Source organism: Tupaia chinensis, unplaced genomic scaffold (assembly GCF_000334495.1).
Source record: "Tupaia chinensis unplaced genomic scaffold, TupChi_1.0 Scaffold141165_1, whole genome shotgun sequence".
Taxonomy (NCBI): Eukaryota; Metazoa; Chordata; class Mammalia; order Scandentia; family Tupaiidae; genus Tupaia; species Tupaia belangeri.
Window position 1 is genome coordinate 1,301,091 of NW_006201028.1, and position 11,792 is coordinate 1,312,882.

General features: G+C 42.5%; 1 non-coding gene and 2 pseudogenes across 1 annotated transcript; all 3 read right to left on the reverse strand.

Moving 5' to 3' along the window:
- Positions 1–1,748: 1,748 nt before the first annotated feature.
- Positions 1,749–1,852, reverse strand: LOC114004997 (U6 spliceosomal RNA). Its single transcript, XR_003546938.1, has one exon. It is a non-coding gene; the product is annotated as a U6 spliceosomal RNA (small nuclear RNA).
- A 2,222-nt stretch (positions 1,853–4,074) lies between these two features.
- Positions 4,075–5,050, reverse strand: LOC102498864 (calcyclin-binding protein-like; annotated as a pseudogene).
- A 138-nt stretch (positions 5,051–5,188) lies between these two features.
- Positions 5,189–5,689, reverse strand: LOC102470539 (28S ribosomal protein S14, mitochondrial pseudogene; annotated as a pseudogene).
- Between the last annotated feature and the right edge of the window lie 6,103 nt (positions 5,690–11,792).

The window sequence follows — 11,792 nt, forward strand, 5'->3', positions numbered from 1 at the left end:
CAGGAAGTGCTGGGGTGGGCAGTGAGAGGCCTGGTCATACAGCCAAGTTGCATGTGTACATATATCATGAGAACTGTATTTGCAGGCTAACTGTTAGAAAAAAGCAAGTCACAGTTTCATGGATGCTGACAGAAGATGTGAGATTCCCAGATCTGAAACAAATTTCCCTTTTAAAATATATTACTCGTGATAACATGTGTATGTGTGCACATGTGTGAGCACGTGTGAGAGAGAAAGGAAGAGAAGCTCCTTGATAGGGTCTCATCAGGCTGCAGTTCCCTCCAGTCCCCCAGCTGCTGAGGATCTTGAGCGTGTACACTCATGCACTGTGTATTTCAGGTCCACCAGGCTGGGGATTCAAAACTGTGAACTGTGTGGGAAACTAAACCCATGTTGCTTCCAGCAATGCAGTTCAGTACATGACTGACTGTGCCACTATGGGTGGCCCAAAGGACTTCCGTTACTCAGCATGTGCAGACAGCATGAATTTTGTATTCACATCAGTTCCTCCTGTCCCAAGTCCCACAAGGGTGATGTGAACCCAGGTTGATGCTGTGCACACAGTGGATTCATGTCACAGCTCAGAAATATTGAACTGGAAACTACAATTAAAAAAAATTATTTAGCTTTATTTATTTACATTAATTTGACCAAAGAGGGACAGAGAGAGCGAGAGAGAGATGGCGAGGAGAAAGTGAGAAAGCAAGCCTCCAGGTCCAGGACTCAAACCACACTTGGCCATGTGGGAGTCTAGCACCCCTAATCACAGTGTCACTTGCCAGCCCCCAATTTATTTTTTTAATTTGCTATAGAGCGTGTGCACTTTGCTGGAGAGAGACAGACACAGAGAGTACACGAGAGAGAGAGACAGAGGTAGGGAGACAGAGAGAGAGTGAGAAAGCACCCCCAAAGGGGGCTAGTCATATCACAATCCCTTCTCCATTCTCCTTTCAGAATTTTGGGAACACATGTACACATATGTGGGGTATGTGTGTTTTAAGATTATTTATTTATTTAATCTTATTTATTATTATCTTTTTTTTTTTTGGAGAGGTTTTTGCTATAGGAGGCATGCATTCACCAGAAAGACAAGAGTGAGACAGAGAGAAAGAAAGTGAGAAATCACCCCCGGGGGGGGGGGTGGCCACACCGCAATCTCTTCTCCTCCATTCTCCTCTTGGGATCTTGGGCATGCACGCACATACGCCCGGTGTGAGTTTAAGCCACCGGGTCCAGGACTCTAACCACAGTCAGCTACATGGGAGTCCAGTGACATAGTCATTACACCAACTGCTGTCAAAATTATCATTATTATTTTTTAATTTGACCAGAGAGTGACAGAGAGGGAAAGTGAGAAAGCAAGCTACCAGATCCAGAATTTGAACCATGAATGGCCATATGGGAGTCCAGCACTTCAACCACCTTGCCACCTGCCAGCCCCACTCAGTGTTTTTAAGGCTGCTGTGTCTGGGACTGAACCACATAGTTGGCTGAGTGGGATCTAGACACCTTAACCACCATCCAGAAATCCTTTAAATAGGGCTGTTAGCATACCTCCCCAACCCCAAAGGGAAATGTTATCTCTATTCTTCAAGGCTGTTTCCTATATAATCATTCTTTTTTTTTTTTTTTTTACAATTTCAGCATTTCTTTATATTTCATCAACATAGCCATTTACAGTTAGTTGCTCTGAAAACTTCAGTTACATACGATGTTCTCAAATCCAGACAGTGGTATAATCCTAGAAAAAAAATATGGAACTCTTCACGAATTTGTGTGTCATCCTTGTGCAGGGGCCATGCTAATCTCTGTATCGTTTCAATTTTAGTAGATGTGCTGCTGAAGCGAGCATCTATAGAATCATTCTTGAAAAGATAGCATGAGACCAGCAGGTGGCGTGGTGGTTCAGGGGCTGGACTCCCAGTCGTCGAATTGCAGTTCAAGTTCCAGACCCTGCAGCTTGAAAATCATGCCAGGCATAAAACTCTGAGAGGAGAATGGACGAGAAGGGATTGTGACATGGCCACTCCCTTCCAGGGGGTGATGTCTCACTCCTAGCCCCACTCCAGGGGTATGTCTGTCTGGCAAGCATATGCACCTATGGCAAAAACCTTAAAAAAAAGGAAAAACATAAAGATAGCATGGAACCAAAGTTGAAACAAGACATGTAGAAACCCAGTAAACCTAAGGAGAATTGGCTTGAGACAGAATAGATATTAAAGCCCAAGAACTGTCATCACAATTGTAGTTGAAAATTGAGATGAGACCAATATTATCTGAAGTGGTGCCAGAGAACTGAAGGATACAGCTTACTCTGTACCACACAGACCCATTTATAATCTCTATTAAATCTAACTTTTTAAAAATGGTCAGAGGGTGTGTGCACTCACCAGAGAGCAATAGAGAGACAAAGAATTGGGGGGAGCACCCCCTTCAATGGGGTGTGGTCATGCTGCAATACCTTCTCCTCCATTTTTTCATCCTGTGGGGATTTGGGGCACCCACACACATATAGCTAGCATCTTTGCAAGGCTTCTAGGCTCAGATTTGAACCACAAGCAGCCATGTGGGATCCAACTCCTTTAACCACTAGCCATGGGGCTGGCCCTTAAATCCAATTTTTTTTTTTTTTTAGAGTTTTTTTTTTTTGCTATAGGGCGTGTACACTTGCCAGAAAGATAGAGAAAGATAGAGAGACAGAAAGTAAGAAATCACCTCTCCCACACCCAAGGGAGGATGTCCACGCCACAATCCCTTCGACTCCATTCTCCTCTCACATGCCCAGTGTGAGTTTACCCCACTGGGTCTGGGACTCGAACCAAGCCAACTATGTGGGAGTCCAACGACATAATGACATAGCCATTACACCAACTGCTGGTCCCTTTAAATCCAATTTTTGGCAGAGCTCCCTTAACCTCAACCAATACTTTGGCTAACCTCAGTTGCTTATCTGTGGGGGTGACCCAGGCCTTTATATTCAAGAAGGCTTAGCCCATAGTTTTCTCAAGTTGACTGGGCTATGGTTGCTGTAATTAGCTGTTCACCATCATCGTGGGTCACAAAAGCGTCATGTTAATAGAGGTTGATTATCCTCGCCCTTATAGCAACTCTTTTTTTTAATTAAAAAAATCTAACTTTATTGAATATAGGAATGGATGAATTTTTAAGTTAATTATTTTAGCTTTACGGTCATTACTTTTATAAGCCCTCTGACCCATGGCAAAACTTTCTAACTGGTTTGTACAAAAATTCTCATCTATTCTTGTCAAGTTTCTATTTAGTTTCAGTTCTATAAGTGCATAAACAAATATATTTAAATACACACAGGATCATCTGTAACTGAATTACTGGTGCATAGTAATGCCTTGCAGCTGGTAGTAAGAAATCAACTTCTAAGTACAAGTACAAACTTGTGTTTTATGCAAAAATTCAAGTTTTACACTTTCTGGTTCTTATACTAGAATTGATGTCACTAACTTAAAGGCAAGCAAATACTTTTGTTTTCTATCTCTTAGCTGAATAAAAATAAATAGCCTTTTTATTATTTCAAATAATGCAGTATAATCCTTTCTTGAACAAAATGGTCAGGTGCTAATAAAACCATCTTTGGAAGAAGTGTTTAATAAGCATACTTTATTTAAATAAATTCTCCAGTAGGACATGGAGATTTCACTGTCTTTACTTAGAAGGCTGTGTAAATAGTTATCTGTCAATTTATATGTGCTGCTCACCAACATTCCCTTATTTATTTATTTATTTTTTTGAGAGGTTTTTGCTATAGGGCGCGTGCGCTCGCCAGACAGACAGAGAGAGACAGAGAGACAGAAAGCGAGAAATCACCCCCCGTGGGGGTGGTCAAGCCACAATCCCTTCTCCATTCTCCTCTCGGGATCTTGGGCACACACGCACACGTACCTGGCATGAGTTTTAAGCCACCGGGTCCAGGACGCGAACCGGTTGACTACGTGGGAGTCCAGCGACATAGCCATTACGCTAACTGCTGGTTCCCACCAACATTCCCTTATTGAAAACATCAGAATTTCCACATCGCAGTTCTTGAAAGGACTTTAAGTCTCAAAATTCTGGTTCTCCGTTGGCTTGTTTCTCTCTTGATTCCACCCAAGCTTTATTAATGGTTTGCTTCATATCATCACCTCTATCTTCATAAATTTTCTTTTTTTTTTTCTTTTTTTTTGGAGAGGTTTTTGCTATAGGGCGCATGCGCTTGCCAGACATACAGAGAGAGACAGAGAGATAGAAAGCGAGAAATCACCCCCCAGGGGGGATGGCCACGCTACAATCCCTTCTCCTCCATTCTCCTCTCGGGATTTTGGGCACGCATGCACACGCGCCCGGCGTGAGTTTTAAGCCACCGGGTCCGGGACGCGAACAGCGGTCGGCTACATGGGAGTCCAGCGACATAGCCATTATGCTAACTGCTGTTCCCTTCATAAATTTTCTTTAGAACATTCATCAGCTCCTCACTAGGATCTGTTTCAGTGTTTCAATGTTGTATGAAGGCTTTTCTTTCTCTTCGTACTCTTTTTCAACCTGAGTCAGGTAATCCCATCATGTGTTTTCTGCTTTTTTTCTACATAATATGAGAACTGTATCAATCTTAACTTTTTTTGAACTGCTTTCAACAGAGATGGAAAAATTGTTCACAATCATGGAGTAACTCTTGCCATTTAGGTTCTTTACCAAAAGATCAAATGACCTCTCTGTGAAATGCACCTGCACGTTCTCAGTAGGAACTTGAACTCCAGTTAAGGTAATGTAGATTTTCACAAACTTACCTGACTGACCCCATCCATAATGACTGATTTTCACTGAATATCCTGTTCTAATGGGAGCAACCACAGCAGCTGGCTTTTCATTGTCAAAAAGTTCTGTATTTTTCTGTGATTTCCGTTGCATCTTGTTCTTGATTTCTGTCTCAATCTTGGATTTTTCAGCTGTAAGGACATCACGTACTCTTTTCCTAATGGCCTGTTCCAGTAACTTTTACTTCTTCTAGATCTTTCTATAGCTCTTCCAGAGTCGAAGCCATGGTCTCGCTGAGCAACAACCACCCAAGCTGCAGCCACGCAGGAGAGGGGATGCCACACCTTTTTTTTTTTTTTTTCACAGAAAATATTTGTTATTATTGTACTCTGTGTGTATGTGTGAGAACAGTATGTTTAATCTATTAAATCCAAGAGAATATAAGTACTGAAAACATCAAGCAGACTAGACACCTACACTGGACCACATTGGAAACTAGAATTTTATCTTTTAGAAAAGTCTCTCTGTGCTTTCCTGCAGGCTCAGTAGTTTCTGCTCCCTGGACTCCAGAGAGCTGCCCATGGTTGGCTAAGTGACGGAAGACGATGCGACTCAGCCTCCAGTGCCGCTTCACACCACGTGGACGGGATGTCATGACACACTGATTTCGGATTCTGACCGGACAGCTCTGAAGGGCAACAATTTCTTCATCAGCCACATCCTGAAGATCTTTTGGCAAAAAGGTATTCTTCCTAAGCCAGTTGATCCATAGCCTTTCATCAGCATAGTCATAGGCCATTTTTCGTCTCTTCACATCATGCGACGTTTTCTAGTCTACATAGTAACCTCCAACTTGGCCTGGGGCTGATGAAGGAACCATCTGCCGGAATGTCCACAGCAGTGAGCCTAGCATGGAGATTGCCATGCTGTTCAACTTCAAACTGTGGCCTGCCACACCTTTTATAAAAAAATTTTTTTGAGAGACATTTTTGCTGTAGGATATATGTACTCACTGCAGAGACAGAGAGACAGAAAGCGAGAAATCACCCCCTGGGGTGATGGCCACGCTGTAATTCCTTCTCCTTCATCCTTCTCTTGGGATTTTGGGCATGTACTCACCTGTGCCCGGCATGAGTTTTAAGCCACCCAGTCTGGGACTCAAACCGCAATCGACTACGTGGAAGTCCAGCAATGTAACCGTTATGCCACCTGCTGGTCCTGCAACATAGCCATTTTTTTACTTGCTGGCTCACTGGTATAAGAAGTACAAAGTGACCAAGATGGAAGTTATAGCTTTAAATTCAAGCTTATCGTGTCCCAAATAAGTGGAGCAAATCCTGCTTTTACCATTTGGTACTAGGCCCATGTATTTGAGCCATTTAGGATAGATATCATCAGTTCGCCACATAAATAAATCTCAGAGGACAGTACTCCACCCCACAGGGTGCTATTTCCAACCTGATGCCTGGGCCTTAAATAGGCTCCTCCTATATTCTCTTAGCAATAGCTTTTATTTATTTGTTTATTTATTTATTATTATTATTATTATTATTGTTTTTGGAGAGGTTTTTGCTATAGGGCACATATGCTTGCCAGAAAGACAGAGAGAGACCAAGAGACAGAAAGTGAGAAATCACCCCCCCAAGGGGGATGGCCATGCCACAATCCTTTCTCCTCTATTCTCCTCTCAGGATCTTGGTCATGCACACACATGTGCCCAGTGTGAGTTTAAGCCACCGGTTCCGGGACTTGAACCGTGGTCGACTACTGGGAGTCCAGTAACATAGCCATTATGCCAACTGTTGGTCCCAGCAATAGCTTTTAGATGATGGAGGATAAGGGAAGGCCAGAGGATTTTGTGGCCTTATTCTCACTGTTTTATATTTTGTCTGTCATTATTAGACTACCTAGGGCTGGCAGGTGGCTTGGTGGTGGAGGTGCTAGACTTTCACATGGCCAACCACAGTCTGAGTCTCAGATCTGGCAACTTGCTTTCTTACTTTCTTGCTGTCTCTCTCTGGTCAAAAATTAAAATAAAGTAATTTTTAGGACCAGCAGTTAGCGTAATGGCTATGTCGCTGGACTCCCACGTAGTCGACCGCGGTTCGAGTCCTGGACCTGGTGGCTTAAACTCACACCGGGTGTGTGTGCGTGCATGCCCAGGATCCCAAGGGGAGAATAGAGAAGAAGGGATTGCAGTGTGGCCATCACCCCTTGGGGGGGGGTGATTTCTTGCTTTCTGTCTCTCTGTCTCTCTCTGTCTGCCTGGCAGGCGCACGCGCCCTATAGCAGAAAACCTGTCCAAAAAAAAAAAGAAAAGAAAAGAAAAGAAAGAGTAATTCTTAAAAAAAAAAAAAATTCCTGTTCTGAGGCAATGTTGTATGGGCTCCTACGGTGGTAGATTGGGAATTCTGTAAGCCCTAAGATAATGGTGCTGCCCAGAGGCATTTGGCTAGAAAATGCTCCATTTCTGGAGTCATGGCCAATTCTAATAAAATCTAATTGCTGTCTGCTCCAGGAAGGAAGGAAGGAAGGAAGGAAGGAAGGAAGGAAGGAAGGAAGGAAAGGGTGTAGTATACTCAGTCTGCCATCAAATGGCTGGCTGGTTCTGCCAAGGGTTAGAGGGCTTAGCATCAGCCTCTTCTTCTTCTTCTTTTTTAAATAATTATTTTATCTAACTTTATTTATTTATTTAATTTGACCAGAGAGGGACAGAGTGAGAGACAGAGAGAGAGTGAGAAGGCAAGCTACAAGGTTTGGAACTGAAACCCTGGTCGGCCATGTGGGAGTACAACGCCCTTAACCACCATGCCACCTGCTGGCCCCAGCATCAGTCTCTTCTTCTGGCAGGTTGGATAGTCATCAGTTGCCTTAACCTCCACACCCTGGCCCATAACCCTTTTCTTTTCTTTTTTTTTTTTTAAGGTAACTTTTTAAAAATAATTTTTTATTTTTATTTATTCATTTATTTATTTTAATTTGATGAGAGAGAGAGAGAGGGAAAGTGAGAAAGCAAGCCACCAGGTCCAGGACTCGAACCACAGTTGGTCATGTAGGAGTGTCCAGTGCCTTAACCACCATGCCACCTGCTGGCCCCCAATAACCCATTTTTAAAATTTTAATTTTATTTATTCATTCATTCATTTTATTTTGACCAGAGAGAGACACACAGAGAGAGAGAGAATGTGAGAAAACAAGCCACCGGGTCCAGGACTTGAACTGTAGTCGGCCATGTGGGAGGGTCCAGTGCCTTAACCACTACGCCACCTGCTGGTCCTGCCAATAACCCATTTTTTAAAAGTTTAATTATTCATTTATTTTGAAAGAGAGAGTCTCTTCCAATGGGGTCTCAACCTGATATGATTCCTTCATCTCTGTAACCTTCTAGCCACCCAAGATTGTGGACCTACTTGTTGGTGTGACCAACATGCTCAGATCAGCCCTGTATCTGAACCTGGGGCTTCCCAGGTGGCCCCAGCATCACTCACAGCGCCCTACCATCTGTACTATCAAGGCTGAGTCATACCCCTACCTATTTACCAGAGAGATGAGAACATAGAACCACATAAAGACTTGTAGACAAATGCATATAACTTTATTCACAGTACTGAAAACTGGAAGTAATCCAAGTATCCATCAACAGAAGAATGAATAATTGCTTTATATTGTCAATGGACTGTCATTTAGCAGCAGGCAAGAGGGAACTACTGATCCACTTAACATCAGGGGAATAATCTAAGAAATAGTCTGCTCAGTGAAAAAAGACAGACGGAAAAAGTACTTACTGAATTATTCCATTTATATGAAATTCTAGCAAGTTCTATACAATCGGTAGCTATAGGATGCACCTCAGTGGTTGTCTGTGCCTTGAGACTGGACATGAGGAGATTGACTGGAAAAAGATGGTGGAGATTCTGTATGTTGACTGTAGCGTTACACTTTCGTGAAAACTCACTGAACTCTAAATTTAAAATGGGTGCCTTTAATTGTATATAAATTATACCTGAAGTTGATTTTTAGAGTTTTTTATATCACTTATGGCAAGACTTTCAGTTTTGCGTAGATCAATGTACTTAAAAGAAACCTAATGATAGGGCCAGCAGGTGGCATGGTGATTAAGGTGCTGGGCCCACAGAGCCGACTGCAATTCGAGTCCTGGACCCGGAGACTTGAAAAAAATGCCAGACACATGGACATGAGTGCCCCAAATTCCCAGAGGATTATGAAGGAGGAGGGATTATAGCATGGTTATCTCCCAGGATATGATTACTCACTTCTCCTTTCTTGTTGTCCCTCTCCTGGGAGTGCACACAAATAAATGTAATAAAATGACTTTCAGGTGACAATGGTCACTATAAAATGTTCTTTGGCTATGCTAAGCTTTATACACAAATACAATAGTAGGTATCAAGCTCCTGAATGTGCAGACTCACAGCTGCTGAGAACGATGCTCTGCAGACAGTTGCCACTTCTTGGGCCGGCCTTATAATCCATTGGTTAAAAAAGTCAGACACCCTCTGGTTAACTGTAGTTTGAATAACAGTCCCAGCAGTTTGAAAGACATGCTGGACACTTTTGTGTTAAATCCCAACAGAAGAGATAAGTGGAGGAGGGATTGTGGCCTGGTCACATCTCATTAATGGGGTGGTTTATCCCTCTCTCTCTTTATCTCTCTCTGGAGAGCACACATGTCCTTTATTATTAAAAAATAAATAAATATGGGAACCAGCAGTTGGCATAAGGGCTATGTCACTGGACTCCCACATAGTCGACCACGGTTCGTGTCCCAGACCCGGTGGCTTAAAACTCACACCGGGCGAGTGTGCGTGTGTGCCCAAGATCCTGAGAGGAGATTGGAGGAGAAGGGATTGCAGAGTGACCATCCCCCCTGGGGGGTGATTTCTCGCTTTCTGTCTCTCTGTCTCTCTCTGTCATTCTGGCGAGCACACGCGCCCTATAGCGCAAACCTCTAAAAAAAAATTAAATAAATAAAAATAAATAAATAAATAAAATAAAGGGGGCAGCAGATGATGTGTTGATTAAGGTGTTGGACTCCCACAAGGCCAATCACAGTTCAAGTCATGGACCCAGAGTCTTGAAAATCATGCTGGGCATGTGTGTGTGTGTGTGCCCAAAAATCCCATGAGGAAAATGGAGAAGGGATTGTAACATGGCTAGCCCTCCAGGGTCTGCTTTCTTTCCTTCTCTCTCTGCCAGGCTACATAAAGGGCAGTTTATTTATGGTTCTTCTGGGAAAGGTGCAGTGATTTTCCTGGAACCACTATTCCCATTTTCTGGCCTTAATAGAGTAGTTCTGGTTGTTGCCCTAGTTATTTTAAACTATGGCACAAACGGGATTATCATCTCGCTTGCCAATACAATTCAATGAGGGTGTAATGAGTCTGAAGGTTAGGTATAAGTTGCGTCAGGCACCAACTGGTTCAGACCCAGTTCTTAGTCTGTCAGGTTTTAGGTGTTTGGAATCTCCTTTAGCTCAGTTCCCTTTATTGAAAAATACTAAATTTTGATTTAAAAATTTGTCTAAAATGTTTGGGAAATTTTAAACAGATGTAATTTAGGAAGTATAGTTGTGGGATTGCAGTTTAGTTATGATATGCCTTGACAAAATCCAGTCACCTGGCCAGACCAGCCTGAGCCCTACGATGCCTTTAGGTGTTACATAGTTATTGTTGGGGGGTCTCCTCTTTGACATTCACCCACAAAAGTTTCCAATGGGGTGCTGAAAAGGGAAAACTAATTCTATTCCTTTATCCCACAGTTATTGTGGTCAATCTTCAAGCCCACTTTCCCCTCTCTTATCTGCAGCCAGACATGCTTTTATTGTCTGAAGCATAAAAGTATTATTTATATTAGTTCATTAAATCTTTCCTGCTTTTTTCTTGATCTCTTCTTGATTTTCGTTTAATCCTATTCTAGCTCAAAACAAGCTCTAAAAACACGTTCAATACTTTTCTGCATTCCTCAGGTGTAACCTTGCCCATGGAGGTATAGAAACTTATGCTGGTTGTGGTCCTGGGGATTGGAATTTGGTGTGGTAGGTTACTTAATTATGTTTAAACTGGCCTAACATAGGAATGTTTTCTTTAATTTTCACACTTTTATTTATAGTATCGCTGCTTATCTGCAGAGATACATTCGAAGACACCCCTGCCCCACAGTGGCTGCCTGAAGCTGCATTAGTAGTGAACACTATATATAATATGGTTTTTGTTTTGAGGGACTTTTGCTATAGGGTCTTATATGCTCACCTGAGAGACAAAGAGAGACAGAGAGACAGAAAAGCACAAAATCACTCCCACAGGGTGGACGGCCACATTGCAATCCCTTCTCCTCTATTCTTTTCTCAGGATTTTTGGCATGCATGCACAGGTGCTCCTTTTTTTTTTTTTTTTAAAGAGGTTTTTGCTATAGGGCGCGTGCGTTCGCCAGAAAGACAGAGAGGGACAGAGAGACAGAAAGCGAGAAATCACCCCCCAGGGGGGATGGCCACGCCACAATCCCTTCTCCTCCGTTCTCCTCTCGGGATCTTGGGCACGCACGTACACATTTTAAGCCAACGGGTCCGGGACTCGAACCGCAGTTGACTAGTGGGTATTCCGGCATAGCCATTATGATAACTGCTGGTCCCAAGTGCTCCTATTAGTTTTAAGCCACTGAATCCAGGACTGAAACCGCGGTTGACTATATGGGAGTCCAGAGATGTAACCATTTGCCATCTGCTGGCCCTACACTATGATTTTTAAAGAGTTTATTTATTCTTTTAAAAAATGATTAATTTAATTTTATTTATTCATTCATTTATTTTTAATTCGACCAGACAGAGACATAAAGAGAGAGGGAAAGTGGGAAAGCAAGCCACCAGGTTTGGTACTTGAACAGTGGTTGGCCATGTGGGAGTGTCCAGTGCCTTCACCACGCCACCTGTTCATCACATATTTATTCTTTCTTAAAAAAATTATTAATTTAATTTTATTTATCATTATTATTATTTTATCACTTTAAAATTT